The 14,947-nt window shown below is 45.4% G+C and overlaps 1 non-coding gene across 1 annotated transcript; it reads right to left on the bottom strand.

The window, feature by feature from the left end:
• Positions 1-14,509: 14,509 nt before the first annotated feature.
• On the bottom strand, positions 14,510-14,591 carry trnas-aga (transfer RNA serine (anticodon AGA)). The gene has a single exon. It is a non-coding gene; the product is annotated as a tRNA-Ser (tRNA).
• Positions 14,592-14,947: the final 356 nt, after the last annotated feature.

Below are 14,947 nucleotides of genomic sequence, written 5' to 3'. Positions count from 1 at the left end.
GACTGCTCTTCATCAATACTGCTGTACCTATACTGAGCCGTTTCACTGCTGCTGTCGAAGCTGTGGCTGCCTCTGACTCTTTTCTTTTTTGAAGAAGCTCTGAATATCTCTGCTTCTCTTCATAACTATTCTCTTAACCCTAACCCTGGGGGAAATGTAATTCAATCACTCAATCAATCAGTTAGTCAATTCACTTTGAAGTAATAGCTATAACTACAAACATACAGCAGGATCATTGTCAAATTGGGTTAGAATCAGTGTGCAAAATACAGGTGTTCGTGGGGCTCTGGAACCCCTTAAATAACAGCTTTGACTCCATTAAAATGTCAAAAAGAAAGGTGTCAGCAATGTGCCTAATTATAGGATCTACAAAGGTTTATTTTTACATAACTAAACTGTTTTTATAACGTACTCGGTTACTAACGTAACCTCGGTTCTCTCTAGAGAGGGAACGAGTACTGCGTAATATCTTACGCTATGGGGAAAACCTCTTTTCCACGAGATATTGAAGCCAAAAATTATCCTTAATTTTGAATTAATGTAAAACGCTGTGCAGCAGCATGCAGACATAGGTTAAGACGGCTTGCGCGCCTATTGGCTCCCCTGCGCCAACAGCAGCAGCCTATCGAGAGTGGCTCTGCGTGACACATATCCAATGGGGGCATTTCACGCCCATTTCATCACGTCCCGCCAGAAAGGGCGTGGTCACGCCCTATAAACATAGCTCGATTAGGCTGGTACAACTGGTTTTCATCTCTTCAGCGAAGCATCACCGCATCGCTGGATCCGGAGTGAGAAGCCACGCCGTCTGAGAAAAAGCACACAGCGGGACGAGCCTTGAGTCTGAAGTCGCTGGCATCGCCGCGTAGCCTTAGAGATATATTGTGCATTGTTGGCGGCTTCATTGCACTTTGTGAGATCGTGATGAAATGACAGAGCGACAGCATTAGTGATTGTAAAGGGAGCAGTCTTGACTCGCATTCGAGGCTTCAGCCTATATAATCCATTGAATAACACTATTATTTTTCATGCTGCTAAGAGAACCGACGCCAATTGCATGCTGTAAAGTTTCAGAAGTGACCTGGATTCACGCAGCACGGGATAGAAATATGACGCTAAAATAGTAACGCATTGAAGCAATGTAAAGGCACACTAAATTAATAGAAAAATATTTGTAGTATATATATATTTTAAATTCTATTCCAAATATTGGCAAAAGTTATGACTTGTAAATAATAGGAATGTAACGACCAAATCTCACGATACGATAATACCTTGGTGTAAAGACCACGGTACGATCATTATTGCGATATTTAAAAAAAAGAACGAAAGAGTGACAAATGAAGACTTGGAAAAAGGTGCCATATATGTTTATTAAACAATGATTAAACATTACAATGATGTACAAATTAACCATGTAATTTCCTGACTCTTTTTTTTATCCTCATAACTTCTGCTCCAACAGTCTGCTTGTATAAGTCTGGAAAAGGAACTATAGCAGGCATGAAAACGGGCCAGGGGTGAAAAAGGTGAGAAGGATATTACCCCTCTAGGGGGGTTCGGGGGCACGCTCCCCCGTAAGAAAAATTTAAATATTCCATATTTGAAACCATCAATCTGATGCATTTTGAGATGCATTTTTGCCAACCTGGGGAGAGCTGGAGAAACTTAACTTCAGCCATGAGTCAAAAATATTATGGCCTCCGTAGCGTTAGCTAATAATTTTCCACTGGAGCTTTAGCTAGCTGGCTAACGTTGCGTTCTCTCCTGCTGTGTTCAACGACTCAATTCATCAAGCTAAGCCTATGTGAACAAAGCTCCTGGGTAACTTAGATATAGCCTACCAGAAATTATTAGGGATGTCCCGATACCATTTTTTCTGAACCGATCCGATCCGATACCAAAAATTTTGAGTTTCGACCGATACCGATCGGATACCAGCGCAGTTTTTTTTTTAAATCAAGTAGAATTTCTATAACTCTACCCTTTAACCAATGGCTCTTTCAGGCTCTCTCTCTCTCTCTCTCTCTCTCTCTCTCTCTCTCTCTCTCTCTCTCTCTCTCTCTCTCTCTCTCTCTCTCTCTCTCTCTCTCTCCTCTGGTGCGCACTCTAAATGCAAGCATATTATTGTAACCACAGTAACTTTGATCTGCTTGAACACATTTTAATCGTCTTTAATACATGATTCCGAAGGATAGATTAAAAGACCTGTTCATTTTTTAAATAAATACAAATTTATTAAATAATAATAATAATTATCAATAAATTACATTTTTTGAGATCCGGGGCTATAAAAAAAACATCCGGGACTGAAGCCCCGAATGCCCATGTCTAAGACGCGCCTGTTGCTGAGTCCTGTAGGTTTGTCCACATACTGTCCTGTAGGATTGATAACATCCCACAGAAATTATAAGCCCTGCAAGATTCAGAATGTAGATTGATTTATTGATTGGTTGATTAAATAAATAAACTAATCACAAACTTAAGGATATAAAACATTTATTACCTAACTACCCTAACTTACTAGCTAGCTATCATATATCCCAGCTAACACAGTTACGTTGTGAAGACGTAACAGGACCGGCCCATATTCGTCTCAATGACCTAACTGGTATGTTCTGAGGAGGTAACATCAAAGGACCGTTTTAGTAGTAACAACGACCAAAATACCACGTAAAAACAACAACAAAAAACACTGCATACATTTAATCAGCATTTATTCAGTGTTACCTGTACTATTGTGTGTATGCACCGCATGCATCAATGTGTCACACACATGTGTGCCGCAAGAATCAATCACCTAGAAAACATTTATATCATTTAATAATCAGCAGTTAGTTAATGACATTCTCCACCTCAAGATAATAAATAATTAACATATAATTTTTAACATATATATATATTAAAAGTTAACAAGTTATTGAGAAGTGAAAATTTGGCATATACATTCATTTTAATTAATTTGATCTTACTTTAAGGAAAAAAATACGAAAATTTCAACAACAAAAAAATCAAAAAGTCTTATTTGTTTTCCAAAAGTAGGAGTGTTTCATCATCTTCATCTTGCTGCTGCACACCTTTTCTCTGGTCTTGCTGCTGCAAAATGAAAAGTAGCTGGTCAATATAATTTATTTAAAATAGGATGGTTTCATTATATTAATCATGTAAGATAACTATAAATATACTATAAATCCAGTAATTGTATTTACTAAATGGTTAAAATGCAGGAAACAAATAAATGCAATAGTGAGTTTATTAGGATTAGTGGATTACAAAATCGGATATAGGGATTACGTGAGAACCGGTTCTCTTCACACTTCATGACAGTAGGTGGCGACATGCACCTATTGATGTTGGTTCGCAACCCGCCATTACACCAAATGAAGAAGGACGGTTGTTCGGCAGTTGTTGAACGATATAAGAAAAAACTCCAGCTGCGCTCTATGTGAGTAACCATGAATTATATTTTTCATTTTGATATTTTATTTGTTGTTAGGATTGTCAGATGTCAACTATATGTAAATTATGACGAGGTGAGATGCGCTAATCATGTTAGCTTATAGCACGAGATCCAAACTTTTGTTTTACCTAAATTACCGTTAATTAGATTCGAATGAGCGGAATTGGAATAATTAAAATTCAAACCTACCCCAAGCCTAACTGACCTAAACGACAGACTGTGAAATGCTCCACTCACATGTACAGTCAGATGTTCTTTGTTTGTGCAACTTTAAGTAAATCAAACCAGTGACTAAAGTGTCAACTTCACATTGTTTCTACTTTTAGTAAAAGAAAAGTACTAAGTGAACTGAACATTGTCAGGATACAGGCAAGGAGACAGAGGTAAGTGAATCCAAACACAGCTTTATTGAACGTGACACAAGTGCATAGGTGAGTATTCTCAGAGTTCAGGTGCAGATGCGGTGAGGGTCTCTACGTGCGGGGCAGATAACAGGTGAGCAGGTCCTCTTCAGGTTAATTGGATGTCAAGCGGTCACAGATCATTCATACTTGTCTTTTCTCTTTCAGGTGTCGTCGTGGATGAGACAACTCGGCGTGAACACAGGGACTCAGGAAAATACAGGATTCTAGGGAACAGGGATCCAGACAGGAAATGCAGGAAACCAGGACTCGGGTAGGATGTCTGAAGACAGTGGAACAGGAATGCAGAGGTCAGTAATACACAGGTGAGTATACGTTACTTGGTCGGCGATGACGAGGAGATAGACTTTGGTAGACAGCGGTAAATGGTCTGTTCCTGTTGGAGGCTTGACGGTGAATGAAGCTGTGGTGAGTGTTTTTATTCAGAGGCTATTGATTGTGAACAGGTGCAGGTGATTAGAATTCTGGTGAGAGTGATCATTGTGTTGTGAAGGATGTGGTGTCTGATTGGTTCCTGACAAACATGTAATCTCCCTTTTTTTTTAATTATGTAATTAGAATATAATAACTATTTTATAGAAAACTGCACCAAAGGAGCTTACATTCTGACAGCTTGCTGGAGCTTAAGTGTGTCTGCCACAATGTCCTCCACTGTTGCTTGCTGGATTCTAGGATTGGACATCATCACTGCCTCTGTAATATTAAATTCCTTAACTATGCAGCAATGGTTAAAAAAGTACTGGTAATACAGGTTTTTTGTGTCACTAACATATAGGACTTGCTCTTCCCTTTCTTCCCCTTCAGACTAAACTCCTTCCACACACTGTAGGAGGCCAGTGCCCGCATCACCCGCCGGGTGTTTTCCCCAGGGTTTGGACCTCCAACAAGACTTAAATGGTGTGTCTACAAGATGGAATACATTTTCAAAATGGTAATAACTTTTGTTATTTAACTTAATTCTAACACTTTTTTGGCATTTCACGGATAGTTCACTATTAACATACCACACTATTCCGAAATGTCTCCTCTTCATTTTTTCTTCGAGAGAGAGAGGAGTTCCTCCATAGTGCCACACACATCAAGGCTCATCTCCTCCACTCGCTGACTAGTCCCATCACCCAGGGCACGAGCACAGTTCATACAGGGCTGCTGTTGAGCTCCTCATCGCCTTCATCTCACTCTCAATGCTGATGATTCTCTGAGTGAGTAACTCAGGAGTTGATCTGGGAGAATCAAGATTGATTCATTCAAATAAAGGTAAAAACTAAGTTTCAAATTATGTTTTGCATTTACCATTCTTCTGGATGTCTCTAGGAGGCACTGGTCTTAATGATGCATCAAGAATGGTATAATCTTCAGGTCTTGCTGGTGTTAGTGTGGTTTGTTTGTTGGGTTTAAATGCTCGGGGAAATGGCAGCTGAGGTTCCACTGTAAATTAGAAGGTAATTACTAAAAAATAGGAACAAACGAAAAACGATAAAATGTACTGGTATTGGTATCAATCAACTAATGAAATTTTGGTATTCTGAAAACCCCCAAACACTTTTTAATATGAAATTGTGCACAAGTGGTAAAGTAAAATAATTAAAACTAAGAAAGGCCTACCAGTTGATGTACAGTTCACCCGGCTCTTCTTTTTTGGGTGAGGTACTGAAGAAGTATCTTTTAAAAAAATGAATAAAAATGATTTTAGAATTACTTTAATTGTTTACTTGTAAACTTATTTCACATGCTCAGGTTCATACCTCCATCAGAGCTGCTGAGACACACTGGTCGTTTTTTTCTCTTGGGAACGTCATCAGAGCTCTCCACAGAAGACTGCACAGCTGCTCTTTTGGACCACTTCTTTGCAGTTTCATAGTCACCTGAAGTAAAAATACAGTGAGTATAATTTAGCATTCCTTAACAGAGTTGCACTAACATTTTGTTTGAATGATCCTTTAAAGTAAAATGAAATACCTGTTTTTGCAAACACTCGGACCCTGTGCCTGGTCCAATTTTTTTTATCAGGTTGTTATTAATTTTTAATTAAAAACCTTTTAATTTTTAATTAAATTATGAAATAAATATTGTAGAAAATGAATTCAAACTATAATATGAAAGCAAGAGTAACTAAAAATCTGAACCAGTTTCAGGCTCCACATACAATACAGGATCGTTTGGGGGAAGTGTGTGGGCGCGGGCGCTGCCGGAGCATGGACACTGCACCGGAGTCGAACTGTTGCAGAGAGGTCAACCTGGAACATTTATTGATCGGCGAAAATGCATCACCATGCACCGTTCATTTCGGATGCTGTGCGGTGAGAGAGACATGTTGGAGGAGGCTATGCTATCTCTAAGGGATGTCCGAGCTGAGACGCTGGAGCGCCCCATAAGTAGCTGGTATGTAACAGTGTATTTTACGAATTGGTAACTGGGCTAGGCTAGGCTAACTTATATCCTCTTCTCAGACTGTTAAGGTTAACAGCGTACCGGCAGTTCACTATTTGGGCGAGGGGGCATTTGGGAAGGAGGAATAGGATTCCATTCCCATCCTGTGCAGTGAACTAACGTTACATCTTTTCCCCTGAGCTGAACATCAAGGATTCTAGTATGCGTTGGACTTGTAGCTAAATAAAACATTTGATGTCAGACGCTTCATGTACTCATTGACGTTTTCAACACATCTGTCTCTCGTACCTAGGATTAAACACTAGAAATCACGACTAGAATAATTTTGTTGACAAGGCATGGGGTAGAGAGAAGCTAGCTCTGCTAGTGTTGGTTGGCAACGGAGTACCCACTAAACAACATGATGTCCAAAAGACGTCTTTTCAACGTCTTTGTCACAAAAGTCGGACGTTGAAAAGACGTCCACTGAGGAGCCAGAATGAACGTTTTTATGACGTCTTTTTTTGACGTGTTCTGCACGTGCGATATAGACGTCCATCGAACCTTCGTACCAGTTTAAAAACTAGTTCAAATGTGGCCATTGTGGACATATTTTCAACATCATGTTTTATTTTAAGTAACCATTGTGGTGATGAGTGTTTGCTTTAGTTGGGCTCTTGGTCCCAGTTCTTCTTACTTTAACTTTACCGTGGCTGTTGTAACTGTGTGTTTGTATAACACCATTGTTGTGGCAGAGAAAGCCCAGAAAAAGTAAGATCGACTGTCATCAGCTCCTCGTTGATGATGATGAAATCATCACAAAGTGAGCATTTAATGTTGTGTTTAGACTTTTGTCTTTATATCAGGCATTTATAACCACCAATCTTGTGGAACTGCATTATTTGGTCCAGTACCATTAGATTGATCACTTATTTGAAGGTGGATAAAAGAAAAGCATGTTTACACAATGTTATGAGAAAATGCATCATACAGTCAAACACAGAGATCAAGATTTTGCGTATGATTCACAACAATGGTGACAATAAAAAAAAGCTTCATGCTGCAATGCATGATGGGTAGCTTTCAAAGTACAAAACATCCTTGATTCCTAAGCTTTTTTGTTTTAGTTGTCACCGTTGTTGTGAATCATATGCAGAATCTTGACGTCTGTGTGTGACTATGTGATACATTTGCTCAAAACATTTTGTACACATGTTTTTATCCACCTTAAAATAAGTGATCATTTTAATGTTACTGATCCAAATAACGCAGTTCCACAAGATAGGTGGTTATAAATGCCAGATATAAAGACAATAGTCTAAACACAACATTAAATGCTCACTTTGTGTTGATTCTGTCACCATCCGCTAAGCACTTTCCGTTTTTCTGCCAACTCGGTTTTTTCTCGAAAACCTGGAGGACACAGCCCATTCAGAGCTTGTATTTTGGTACCATCCATAAGTCTGCCCAACCCATTCTTTCAGTAGATGCTCTCATACATCATGGTGGAATTGGCCATTTATGAACCCTAAAGCTCTAAGGTGTCCTATTCCTAAACTGATTGAGCTTTTGCATCAATCATTGTGTCAAGCAAAGGTATGCAGAGGCGAGATGGCTCGCTGGGCCCTACCACCTTGGTGATAGCTCGCTGGAACCCGAGGTGTAGATATGCCTTGAGCTGGGCACCAAACTTGTGCTTGCTAAGGCAGCATATATACTAAAATTGGATCGATACAGAGCAGATTAAAATGGCCCCTGGGAAAAGCTCAGCCATCGTTCTTCTCTGTTGTCGCGCATGCGCATTAGTGCCTTCGCGCATGCCCAGTCGCACAAACGCGGTACAAACGAGACACCATCAAAACGCAGGATCGAATCCCGACCGAAGCACAAATATTAAACATTACATTACACACTATTATATTCATATTATGCCTATTTCATGTGTATACATAAAAGTAACATGCTGTGTATTATTTGTTTCACCTTTTATTCAAATCTGTTGTGTTAAACATTATATTGTATTTATATTGTGTCACCTTATTAAAATGTATGTTAAATAATATATTGTATTCATATTGTTTCCCCTTTTTATATTGTTTCACCCTTTTCTGCATAGATATATTGTATTTATATTGTTTTACCTTTTTCTGCATATATATTACAATTTGTTATGTTAAACATTATATTACATTTATATTATGTCAATAATTTTATTTCGATGTATAAATAAAAGTTACATGCCGTGTATTATTCGTTTCACCTTTTTCTTCAGTAAAAAAAATATCAATTAAATATCTGTTGTTGTTGATGTTGTTGTTGTTGATGATGATGATGATGATGATGATGATGATGATGATGATGATGTACAGATGCAGAAAACACCAAACACAGCAGCAGTAGACTACAGTGTGAAATAGATTATTTATGTCAAACTAAAATACAATAAAACATGATGATTTTGATGATGATGATGATGATGATGATGATAGTAATAATAATAATAAAAATAGAGCATCAGAGCAGACACATGGCATAAATATTCTGGGGCGAGATGCAGAACAGTGGTAGTGATGCAGAACAGTGGCACAAGGCTTCATTCCTCTTATTTTAAACCACATAAATCACAGCAGACAGACGCATAGTATAAGGGCTCATTACACACATGCATGGATACATAAAGCAGCAGCATACAGTGTGAAGTACCAACGCGGCGGCAACAGAGCCAGTGGCAACTGGACGTAACTCCAAAGACAGTGACCACATTATTGAACATACCCACATGTCCAAAAGGCCTATGTAACTTGTCAACGCATAAAATCACAACAGCACAAATGCATGACAATGTGTTATACAGGTGTGAATGTGTTATACAGGTGTAAATGGGACAGACAATGTTTTCTTTTCTTTTTCTTAAGCCATATGATAGGCAGCATACACACACAGTATAGGCCCGTATAACTTGTCAGTGCAAAGAATCAGAATAGTACAAAGGCATGGCAATGTTGAACAGGTGTGAATGGGATACACAATGTTTTTTTTGCTGTAGAAAAGTTGTGGCAGGTGTGGACCGGTGTTTGTAGGAAGCCTCCACACCGCGGCAAGGTCCCGGTCCTTGTGGAGGGTAAAGTCAATGTCTTTAAAAAACAAATAAACACTGAAACAACTATATACACCTGCCCCAGCGAGAATGCGAAATCAGTCCGGGGCTCGACCCTGGTCCTTCATCTCCCTCAGTCAGTCCTCCACACTCTTACCCGCCGCGGCGGCAGAGCAAAAATGTACATTGCCGTAGCGGGTGTGTCCGGTCTCCCTCCGCTTTGGCTGGCCGCATCTCCTGCACTTTTGTTCTTGTGGCACGCCGGCCCGGGCAGCGACGACTGCTCCTGCCGCTGCCCTCTGCTCAGCCCTCTTCCTCCTCAGCCATTCAGTTTTGTACGAAGAGCGAGGCTGAGGAGGGGGAGCAGGAGGTGGTGCAGGCAGCCGAGGGCCGGCGTGATGTGCGGCGGCCAGCGGCAGAGAGAGGACGTGTGGGGCTGGCGTTGTCCGAGGGAGCGTTGGGATGGGGAGCACCCTCACACTCTGCTGGGGCAGTGAGAGGTCCAGAAAGAGAGGCTGTGTTGCCGGAAAAGGTCCTGTTGCAGCTGCAGCAGACGGTGGTATGGCCAGGACAACAGCTGAGGGGGCATGCGGTAAAGGCGCCAGTGGGCGCACTGGCGCTGGCAGAACAGGCACCGGTGCTGCCACAGCCGGTGCTGCTGCCAGAGGTCCCGCCGCCCTTGGCGCTGCCGTCCTCGCCTGGCCTGTTGCTGCTGCCGGAGAACGATCCACCGCTGTTGCTGGGCACGGCGCCGAACCTGCTGCCGCTGCCGCTGGTGGTCGTCCCTCTGCTGCAACGCCTGAAGCTAGCACAGTCCTCTCCTTCTCCCGCTGCATCCTGGTGAACCTGAAAACGGATTTCAACGTAGTGTTTTAGTTACATGTTCAATTTTGAGAGCATGCCATTCAAGCATGTCATTACCATAACATCAAAAGCATCAAACATACAATAGCGAGAGGGTCCTGGCGTTCAGCTCAAAGAGCTGTATGGGCGCCCGAGCCATCAGCCTCTGGTGGCCCAGCACAAGGTCCCGGATGTGCTGGTACCGAAGCAGTATGCTGTCCCACCGCGACCTCCGGGCACCGCGCGCACGGCTGCCCGAGGGGATCAAGCGGCAGAGCTGGGTGCATACTGCCTCTACCAGCCGGCTTGCGCTGGGACTGCTGGCAGGTCCAGAGGTCTCTCCGACCAGGCAGCTGTGGACAATGGACAAAAACAATGACAGATATGAGCATGATAATGGGCAACATTACATAAAGCACCTTGTTTGTACACCAGGGAAATGTATGATGGAAGCGTAGCTTTACCGTCTCAAGCTTTCCACACCAGGTATACTGGTAGGGCTTGGCTTGGCTGCCATGAAGCGCCCCTGAGCTGGCCTGTCCCTGTAGCGGGGAGGGTAAACTACTCGGGCCCTGTCGTACGGTGACAGGGCCTCGTAGAGCCTGATAAGCTCGTCTACCCTCCCCTCGGACAAGGCCGGGTCGTGACGCAACCCCACCAAGGCCGTGGCCAACTGGACCACGGCCAGGTACCCCGGCTGGTCATCCGGTCCTCTGTAGTCCTGCAGACACACAAGAAGAGATGGAAAACAATAAGTCAGTTGGATGGAACAGAGCGAGCGCAGTTTTTGGTGATGCGAGATGCACTGCAGTCGCAGACCACAAAGAGGTGGCGTGCTTACCTCAGCAGCCTGCTGAGGCTCTGGCGAGGACCGGCCGGGGGAGTGGGGTGCGGGCTCGTGGGCACCGGTCGGACTGGATGGCGCGGGTGCGTCAGCCGGTCGCCCTGACCGCGGGTCCGTCTGAGGAGCTGGGAACTCGCCAGGCACGTGCAGGGTGAGGTCCTCCACCTCCTGCGGGCCGTCGGCGAGCTCGTCATCCTCGACGAGTTGGGGAACGTCCCCCCCCCCGCGTCCGGAATGTCAAGGTCCAAGCTGACGTCCTGCAGCACTCTGCCCGTCTGGGAGTACAGGTACTCGATGCCGATGAGTTCCCCTGAAGTACAACAACACAAATCGCATCAGTCAGTCTGGTACAAATATCATTCAGTGTGGACAGGTGTAAGCGCGGTGGCTTGAGTGTTCTTACCCGTGTACTCCCTGGGCTTGGTGTAATCCTTGACCACATTCGTGCCAAGCACCCTTTGGCTGAGCTGGTCAAGGGAGTGCTGCAGGGGGCCATTGTAGGAGCGGAGCAGCGGCCGTCCCTCCTGTGCCACGGACGCCGCCCTGTCGGCGTTCCACCGCGTCAACCCCTCCAGGAGAAATGCCTGGAAGTGCCAGGGATTGGCACTTTCTCCTGAGGAGGAACACAGATCTGTTTAGCAGTTTATTCAGTGCACACAATGTGAATGACAGCGAGTCGATGACAGTGAAAGATTGACATGACAGTGAAGCATGTGAAACATACCTGGAATGAAGCGGTTGAGATGCAGGTGGAACGACTCCAGGGACGTGGAGCCTCGTGCACAACGGTACACCGGCAGGCTGATCCCCCCCTTGGTCATCCTGCCGGTCTCAGTGTACAGCTCTACGCCCGGCGGGTCCTGGATGCAATGGAGGTGGCGCCGCTGCTCCGTCCAGATCTTCTGGATGCGGTCTTGGTCCAGCAGGGAAATCCCCATGGTGTCTCGTCCGTTGGCACCGCCGAAGGTTTCCAGGAGGTCACCGATCAGCCGCTCCGTCTCCTCCGCTCCACGCGTGCAGCGACGGCAATGGAGAGCCATATTCTTGCGGCTGACGTGCCTCCACACTCCGGCGTCGGACGAGAAGGTCATCCCCTGCGCCTCAAGCATCCTCTTCTTCGCCTTGAGCAACCGGGCTGCGTCCCCTGGGTCCCACAAGAAGATGCACGAAGACAGCTGCTGCAGGAAGGGTTTATACAGCTGGTGGCTCTCGGTGGTGACACCTGTTATGGAAAAATGCATGTTATATCAAGTTATGGAACCATGATGTCTCTTACTGTGATGCTGTTTGTTTAATTATTGTTTTTGCCACAACGCACCTGACGCGAACCGCCGCATCAGGTGCCAGATGTCCAGCCGGACCACTAGCTTGTCCCACTTCCCGAACATGTCAGCTGTCTTGGATCCCCCGTGGGACGAACAACAGTCCCGGTCGACGTAGAGGAGCTGAGGCGGCTCCACCCCAGCGTCCCGATACTGCCGTATTAACCCAGCAGCCATGGGCAACAGGCCGGCACCCTCGGCGTCCGTGAGCACGGACATGAGCACCTGTCCTTGCTCGTTGCCGACGTTCGTTGCCCACGCTGCGGTCTGGGCAGCAGCACCGGCGAGCTTCCGGGTCACCTGTTTGAAAGAATAAAGCATCTCAGTAAGGCTGCACGCACATAGCTAGAGCGTGATACTCCGCACCACATTTATATACATATATATTTATACATACATAGCACCACATTTACCTTCTTGGTCGAATCCATCTTCAAAACCGTTCCAAAGACGGAGGTGACCCGGGCCTTCACGTCCTCCAGGCGGGAGAGGATGTCGTGGCAGTACACCATTAACAGCCATGCGTACTGGGGCACGGCTGGCGGTTTTGGTGGTGGGGTGCACATGCGCACGACACCTCGCGACGTGAAGGGCTCCATGACGCTGAGGTAGTGTATGGACCGCCGCATCCAGGCCTTTGTGTGTGCCTCACAGAGTTTTTTGTACAGCTGTGTGGCGCTGTTCCCCCGAGGACGCTCACGCAGCTGGATGATTACCCGCCGGTCGCAGGCAAGCCTACAGAGAGGAGCACATCATGTGTTACAGAAGAGCCACACACAGACACACTGTGACAGTGTTCAGACAGGTACTTACTTGTAGGTGAGGATTGCCGGCAAGAGGGCGCCACACACAGACACACTGTGACAGTGTTCAGACAGCTACTTACTTGTAGGTGAGGATTGCCGGGAAGAGGGCGCCACAAACAGACATACTGTGACAGTGTTCAGACAGCTACTTACTTGTAGGTGAGGATTGCCGGGAAGAGGGCGCGATGCCCCTCTCCCAGCTGACCCACGACCTCCTGCGACCAGGCAGCTACCTTCCTCTTACACCGACGGCACTCCAGGTACTCGGTGGCCATCAAGTACCAGCCGTCGATGTCCAGGACCCTCCGGATGGTCCTGTAGAGCCCACACTTGGTGAGGGCCCTATTACAGCATGTCGGCCGGACGCCCCACAGACGCAGGGGCGTCCAGAGGAACAGCCGACACGTGAAGTAGGGGTACGAGCTGCTGATTGGCCCAAAACCGAAAACGCTCAACAAACGCTCGACAATCCGAGCTGCTGATTGGCCGGCATCCAGAGAACATTGCTGGGCACAGAGCGAAAGAATGACATGCAAATACGTGAAGCGCTCCATATTTTTGCAGCTGTGATCAAAGCCTGCTTCACTGGACTTGATTCATCCCCTCCTGCCACTCTTTGTTTTCATTCTTGTTCTCTTGTGTCAAGAACTGGTGCATCTCCAATGTCTATAGCGCACTATCAGTTTTCCTGCCAACTCTTTTTTTTAATGCTTGTACTCTGGGGCCATCGACGAGTGTGTCCACTCCCTTTCTTCAGCAGATGCCGTTGAGGAACAGGGTTTGAACACAAAGGCAATATCTCCAACCATATACACGCACCATATTCTCTCTGAAGCAAGATTCTTCCGAAATAAATAGGAGCGTTTCGTTTTCAGTCTTTTCTCTAAGGGTTCGAACCTGAGAGCTTGTGCTTTCAAAGAAGGTCCCAGTTTCAATTCACTCGAACATCCAGAGCACATCAAGGGCACGCGCCGTGCACAAAAAGACATGTCTGAAGGAAGGGGTGAGGAGAGGTGGTGACATGGAGCTCAATTTCAATGGCACCCAGAAAATCTTGCCGTGACCCGGATTCGAACCAGGGTTGCTGCGGCCACAAGGCAGAGTACTAACCACTATACGATCACGGCGAGCTACAGGTCTACCCGACGTGTCCCTGAATACAAAGGGGCCTTGTCAACTTTAGCTTGCAGACAAAACTGTTTCTTACCAACATAACTCAGGGGTAATCCTGTAACAGTGACTCTGGAGAAGAAGTCACTGAAAGAAAAGGATTCTGTTTTTCCTTTTATAAAGTTTAAGCTAGGCCTCCAGAAGGTTACAAACTAAAGCAGGCGCATGCTGTCAACGTAGTCGGCAGGATTCGAAGCTGCGCCGGGAGACCCCAATGGATTTCTAGTCCATCGCCTTAACCACTCGGCCACGACTACAAGCTGGCTGAAAGGGGCACGTCGTTTGTGGATTGGTGCCTTGCAGCGTCGCTGCCCGAGGCCAGTGTAGATCAGCAAGAACTCAACAACAAAACGTACCGCTCCACAAAAAGAGGCTCGTTCACCCGAACAGGGACTTGAACTCTGGACCCTCAGATTAAAAGTCTGATGCTCTACCGACTGAGCTATCCAGGCTCTTGCTCGAGAAGCGTGCGTGCTGCCTGGGAACGCACAGCAAAATGAATCGTATTGGCGCAGAAAAAAGAGTGTCCTCCAATGCTTTGCGTTTCCTTCTTCGAAGATTCAGAATGGCCGTCAAAACGTCTGCTATGTCAAAATATATTTGCTAATTAGTG

This window comes from Siphateles boraxobius, unplaced genomic scaffold, assembly GCF_051911475.1.
Source record: "Siphateles boraxobius isolate OS27281-9 unplaced genomic scaffold, OSU_SipBor_1 51, whole genome shotgun sequence".
Taxonomy (NCBI): Eukaryota; Metazoa; Chordata; class Actinopteri; order Cypriniformes; family Leuciscidae; genus Siphateles; species Siphateles boraxobius.
Note: the sequence above shows the minus strand (reverse complement) of the source record. Positions and strands in the feature narration are given on the sequence as shown.